Source organism: Crocodylus porosus, unplaced genomic scaffold, assembly GCF_001723895.1.
Source record: "Crocodylus porosus isolate Cpor-Errol unplaced genomic scaffold, CroPor_comp1, whole genome shotgun sequence".
NCBI classification, from domain to species: Eukaryota; Metazoa; Chordata; order Crocodylia; family Crocodylidae; genus Crocodylus; species Crocodylus porosus.
Genome location: NW_017728947.1, coordinates 43,471 through 50,146, shown reverse-complemented (window position 1 = coordinate 50,146; position 6,676 = coordinate 43,471). Strand labels below are relative to the sequence as shown.

The following is a 6,676-nucleotide window of genomic DNA, read 5'->3' as shown; positions in this document are numbered from 1 at the left end:
TGAATGAATGGGAATTACAAGGAGGTTCATTACAAGGAGTTCAATCAGGCTCTGGAGCACCCTCCCAGTGAGATACGACAAAAAACTGGGCAGTTTTCAAGGGGGAGCTTGGTTTGGTTGTGAAGGGGGATTCTCTGATGTGGTGCCTGTGGTGTAGCATGAGCCTGACCCAGGAGGTCCCTTCCAGTCCCATAGTCCTGGTGGTGTGACATATGTGTGCACAGTAGGTTACGTGCATGTGTATGCATACATATACGCACACGTGTGTTCTTGCTCTCTTTTTCCTTAACAGTTTTCACTGTCTCACCAGCACCTGCCCCACCTTCCCCTAACCATCTACAGCCCCCTCCCCTGCCATACACAGGCTCTCCCCCTTAGCAACACATCTTTATGTGGCGAGCCAATGGCAACATTTGAGAGCCTGTTTTATTTTGGGAATCCAGTCTTGAGCCTCCTTTTCCTCCCTCCACTCCTCTGCCAAAATAGATGACCCTCTACACACGCACACCCCCCATAAGGGCTCCAGTGTGTTGTCCGGACACATTGAGGAATCTGACTTGAGAGAGACAATGGAGCAACTGTTGGCTCCTGGGGGCTGGGGCTGTGACTGGCAGGCAGGAGCTCAGTGCTGGTCTGTGGAGGGAGTCCTCAGTCACAGAGCCTGCCCCTTGCAACAACCAATCAGCTAGCCTAGGAAAGAAAAAGATACTTGGAGCATTGACCCAGATCCCCGCATCCTTGGGGAGTAATAGGGACCTAGAAGGCTGAGCTGTCCCTGTCTTAACCTCCCTATTCACCCACCCTTAGCCCCTCCTTAGCATCCTTTCATCCTCCAGCCCCTCTCTCCTGATAGGACAGCTGCCCCCCTCTCCCCTCCCCTGCTCTCCTCAGCTTCATGCGGTTTGCAGTGATGCATTGTGGGAAACTCCCAAGTTTTTTTCCCCTCTTCCTTCCTCCCTCCCTCCTCTCTGCGGAACATCCAGCTTCCAAGGTGCAACTTGTGCGAAGGGCCTGAGGAGAGAAGGTAGGAGCTGCTCCTTTGCTTGACTGCTCTGCAAGGGAAGAATGGGGGGGACATTTCTGTGTGGGTGGATGAGGGGGGTGTGATGCATGCATGCAAGTGAATAGATCTAGAGCAGGAAATGTGAAGCTGCCTGTTAAAGATGCATGCACCTGTCTAGAGGAGAGAGGTCATGGGGCTGCCCTGCCATCTGCATTCAGGCTAACAGCATCTGTCTCTAGCAGCGCGTTCATCTCTTCTCACATAACCGGTGCCATCGCTCCAAAAGGATGAGTGTGAAAAACAGGGCTCGCTTTGCATGCTGTGGGTTCTGGATCTCCGATGTCATGCCTTGCTCCGTGAAGGTCAGACAGCAAGGGGAGGCATTCGCATCACTTTGAATGCTACATGTGTCTCGCATCCAGACGGACGGACTTCACGGCTGATAGACTTGCTTTGTATGATTTGCTGCTATTGCATAAATTACTGGCTGGAAGTTGTGGGGTGGGGAAGGGTTTGCTCTGAAGCATTTCCACTGTTATTGTGTGGGATGCTTCAGCATTTGTCCTAAGCGAGGGCATGGCAGTAGCAGCCTCCTGGACCTCAGAATTATGCTATTCCTAAATGAAATCCTAGATGACTGGATTAAGAAATTAGTTATTTTAGGAGCTGCATCCAGCTAAAAATTCTTTCTCCGTCACAGAAAGAGGGAAATGGGCCCTTTAATGAAACGCATGCACACCCACACACTGCCAGCTTTTGTTTTGGATTCCTGCTGTCGGTTTTTTCCATCTGAATGGGCGATCTTGTTCAGTCTCTTTCATATTCTGCCTTGGTGGTTTTATTTCTCTATTTAATTAGTTGCTAACCCAGGAGGCAGGGCGCTAAACAAATGTATGCCATTTAAAATTACCAGCAACCTGATTCACTGATTTTTAGCATTTTCCTGCTGAAAGGATTTTTCTCTGGGGAGGGAAAAAAATCCTTTGGGTTTTTTTGTGTGCTAGATAGTGGGGGATATAAAATTCTGCTGAAGAAAAGGAGACGGGCTAAATACAATACAAGCTCCTCTAAGCTATCACAGCTGGTTATATCAATTGAGTGGGAGGTAAAAAGGACACAGAGACAAAGTTGGAGTCACCTCACCTGCTGGCTATACCAGTATTGTTAGGTAATGTCCACCCATTGCCCATTTATTTAAATAATATGTTCATTTAAGGTGTCTGAGCTTTCACAATTCTTCCTTCCAAGAGTGTAATAAGAAGGTTTTTTCCTCTGAATTCAGCCTGGGCACCAGATGCTTTTCATTCCTTCTTTTGGATGTACATCTTGTATGTTTGAAAATACCTGTTGTTGTGGACTCTGCTCCTGAGCTAACCATGCATGTATCCCTGGATGTACCTGGGTTCTCCTGCAGTGGGAAATGAGGGGGAAAGGACGCTGATTACACGCAAATCAAAGTCCTCTTGTGCCAACTTTGACACAAAGAGATGGGGTGGGGGAGGAAATCATTCACCTGCATCTGAAAGGGAGGCCATAAGAAAAACCAGGAGGAATGGCAGTGTTCAGTGACTTATCATTAGCTGTCTCTGAGTTTGACCTTCACGGTTTTGACCTTCATTCATGGAGGGGCTTAGATAGCAGTTCCAAGACAGCTGTTTTTAACCTCCACTGTACTGCAGAGATGTGCCAAAGGAAATTCAAGGCTCTGTTAGATGCACATAACCCTCAGGAGTCTTGGTCTTTTATTATCAACCATTTTGCTGGCTGCCTGCCAGGACCAAGGTTTGGCAAGCATCAGGGAAGCTATTGTGTTTGGTCAGGACTTTGGCTGGGAGTCGGGAAAATTGTTGCAGCAGGAGGCAGGGAAATGTTATCATCAAATGGTTGTTATACTAATAGACTACCCAGGTGATGAGGCCATTCAGATGATCTTTACCAATGACTTTCTCCACATGCAGAGGTATAGCACAGCCATTGTTGCCTAGCAAGGTATACTGCAGGTGGGTTTCATCTACTGCCATCCCATAGGGAATAGATGCTATTCTCCAAGCAAGGTCATTGCCTCCATCTGAACTAATCTTTCTGTCTGTAGCGAATTCTTAGGCAAAGCAACTGCCTAGGGATGGCACCTGTGATCTACAAGGGGCAAGAGTTGGGATCTTGTTGCATGTATTCAAAATCTCCCTTGCAATCTTTCTGTCTACTACAAGAGAGCAACCCAGGGATTTGCTGGTGACATAGAGAAGGCATTATATAGTCCAGAATTCAATTAGGGAAGAACAGAAGAGACGAGTTATTAGGCATGGCGATAAGCTAAGCAGAGTTGTCCAACTAATCAGACGTATTTTATGTCATTGTTCTGCATTATCAAAGATTATCCTTCCTCTTTCTCTTGTGGTTGTGACTCCCCATACTTGAGAGAGAGAGAGAGACAGAAGGGACTGCCCACTTGCAGTGAAGAAATGGCTTTGAAAGCTAGGAAAAGCTTCATCAAAGGATAAAGTGGGGACAATCCTATGGTGCCCCCATTTAGGGGGGTGAGCACAGAGAAGGAAATATTCAGCAACCAGCAGCAAGCAGACAGCTGTGAGGCTGGCCTGTGCTGTCTCATGCCCTCAGTACTTTGTCTTAGTGGAAACCATTTAACTCTCTGAGTTTTGCTATTGACTCTTTGAGTTTTGTTATTGACTCCTGGCAACCTAGAGACCTCTTAAGGCTTCCCAGCTTTGCACTAAAGAGGCAGCCTCTGGAGTCAAGAGTTGCAGTCTAGTCCTAGCTTGTGTAAATTGACTGCGTCACGCACGCTGACCCTAACAATTCAGTGCCAAGCAGCATTTGTCTAGAGAGTTCTATGTGCTGTGTGAGAGGGCAGCTATTTCCATAGGAAGCTGACCAAAGAGCTGCAAAACAGGCAACCTATACACTGCTGAGCAGAGCAGAGCTTTTTGGAAGGCTGTTGCAGTACCCACCTTCCCATGCTGAACAAGTAGCTCTTAGCTGTTGCACTGAGCAGAGCCAAACAGTGAGAACCAGGGAAGGGGAGTTGCAAACTAGAAGAGGAAGTTTTGTAATTGAAACGGATCCTATCTGAGACTGAAGGAACTTGATTGGCTTGAGCTGGGCAGTAGTGAAGGAAAGCTGGTGGAGTGATACCTAAGTGAGTTTTCTGGAGGCCAATGGCCTTACCACCCTCCTTCATGAGCTGTACTAGCCTGCAGATCTTGCCAAAACCTATAGGCATTTGAATTCAAGCTATTGAATGCCATTTGAATTCAGAAGCCACAAGTCTCTATTGTCCTTTATCAGAAGGAGACTACTGGTTGCTGGCTGTGAGGGGATGCTTGGGGATTGGAAAAGTGACAGGGAGAGAGTGAGTGGCTGTGTTTGTAAGTCCACAGGAACAAAAGCCTTGCAGGTAGCAGATACCAAAGAAACTAGCCTGCAGAACAAGGCAGGGCCAGATTACTGCATAGGCAAACTAAGCACATGCTTAGGGCCCTGAGCTGTGGGGGGCTGCCATCCTTCCCTCCCCAGTGGCAATGCCAATGGCCCTGTATGCCTCCCTTCCCTTCCCTTCCCTCCACCAGCTGTGCTGCGGTAGTGGCTGCTTCCTAGTGGTGGCTCTGAGCCCCGCTCCACATGGGCCGTCTCTACTGACCTGGTGCCCATGAGCTTGTTTGCCTAGGGCCCACTAAAGGATTTATCTGGCCCTGGAAGAATGGGTATTGTCAGGACGAGGGGATGTCTGGGACGTCTAATCCCCAGATGCCCAGCACCCAGAAGTACAAATCCCAATGGAGTCCCTCCTGATGTAGAGCTCTATTTATAGTCTTGCTCCAAAGATGTCTCGCCTAGAAGCAGCAATCTTGTCCCTGTGTGGGCAATAAAGGTCTCTGGGACAGTTTTCCTATCACTAGGCATGTAACCCGAGAATCACCCCTTCCCCAAACCATTTTTCTGTACAACATGCTGATGCTTTTCACTGCACTAGCTGCATTTTAAGGATCTGGTTATGTAGATGCACTGTACCACATTTCTGGGGCTGATAGCATCATGTTAAGTGGAGCAGACCAGGCACCTTTTGGATGCCTCATCTGATCTTTACCTTCTAACTGGTCTCTGCTGGGGCCACTTCCAGCATTGCAAATGCCTGAGCTGCCTCAAACAGACACTTAAACCCCACCCTCAAAACAACCAGGCACAACATTGTCTCCTTTTTTCTAGATCTCCTTTTCAAGGTAGTCCACTGGCCCAAGTCCTGAACTAAGGACAGGTTTAAGGTCTAATGTCTCATGACTGGGAAGGATGAGAAGCCAGAGTTTTATCCCATTGGAAAGGGGAATCTGAGTTTTCCAACATTTGAATGTGAAATACAGAGCTTGTTTCTACTGCTGAGAAGACTTGTAAAATCTGATTTCAGTGCCACAATATTTTCATGCATAGCTAATCTACTTGGTGGTAGTTTTAGGGGTTTTAAATGGTATTGGGTCTACCTTTTGCTGGGGGTCTGCATCACTGGATTTGTGGTACTAGAAGAGTTGAGTTTCGCAGTTGGAAGAACAATAAAAATAGCCCCTGTGAAATATTTTAACACTCTCCCCAATTTTATAATATATTTTATTGGTAAAATGTGGCTTGCAGAAAGTGCAGAGCTGCCTAATGGTTCATTAACATGAGGGTGTATGATCTGTGTAAGTCGATAATGATTTTCCTGCTTCCTACTAGTGTGTGACAGCGGGGGCCATCACAGACTCTGGATGATTTAAAAAAAAAGACAGATCCTCAGCTGGTATCAGCGGGGATAGACCTCTAGCAAAGTCAAGGAAGCTTTGCCAATTTATACCAGCTGAGGCCCTAATATGAAACCTTCATGAGCACTGCCATGCTGATTTAGTATTAACTTTGGTACTCAGTTATATAATTAGGCTAGGGATAGACATTCAAAAAGCCTGAATTGATTCAATCTAGACTGAACTGGTTTGTAACGGGACAGACATTCTCTCTGGACTCAGGAAATTCAGGCACATGCATTTAGTGGCTCATGCTAGAAGCCAGGGGGCACCAGAGCAGCCTTCCCTTCCCTTACAGTGCTGATCTGAGTGGGGCATGGCCAGGCCATGGCAGAAACTCTGATAAGGGAGGTTTGCCTGTACCATCCCAGGCTTTTCCCTGCTGGGTGCTCACAGGGCAGGAGTGTTGCCAGACCCCTGCTAGCACTCTGAGGCAAGGTGGGTGTACAGTGCATGCATCTGTTGATGATACAGAGCTTTTCAGTCTCCCTCTCCCTGCTTCTTTATACTGTCTGCAGCAAACTGACAGGCAAGCAAGCCAGCAGAGAGCTGATAAGTGTTAATCACCCCATCAGCAAAACAATAGCTTCTCTCCATTAGTTCAAACTCTTCTCAAACAGCTTACCAGCTGACCTGTTGATTAGCTCCAAAAAGCGCTAAGTGGTCACTGTCCCAGTGAAATTAAAGACATGCACACACAGACACCTCTCGGCATTAGCTAGTGTAAGGGGATGGGGGGCGTCACTTACCGTGAGACCCCGATCCCCGGATGTCCCCTGGAGAGGAGGTGGTACGGGTTGGACCGTCCCGCTTCGCCGCTCTCGCCTGCCACGACTTGATGGAAATATGGGGTTCACCCGTGCCGGGAAGCTGGCGGTCCACG

At 47.7% G+C, this 6,676-nt stretch overlaps 1 protein-coding gene across 1 annotated transcript in view; it reads left to right on the top strand.

Moving 5' to 3' along the window:
- Positions 1-685: 685 nt before the first annotated feature.
- Positions 686-6,676, top strand: part of CEND1 (cell cycle exit and neuronal differentiation 1) — a 36,492-nt gene continuing 30,501 nt past the window's right edge. The window contains exon 1 of the mRNA XM_019552258.1: positions 686-1,024. The gene's annotated coding sequence lies outside the window, so the exon portion shown is untranslated. The remainder of the gene's footprint in view (positions 1,025-6,676) is intronic.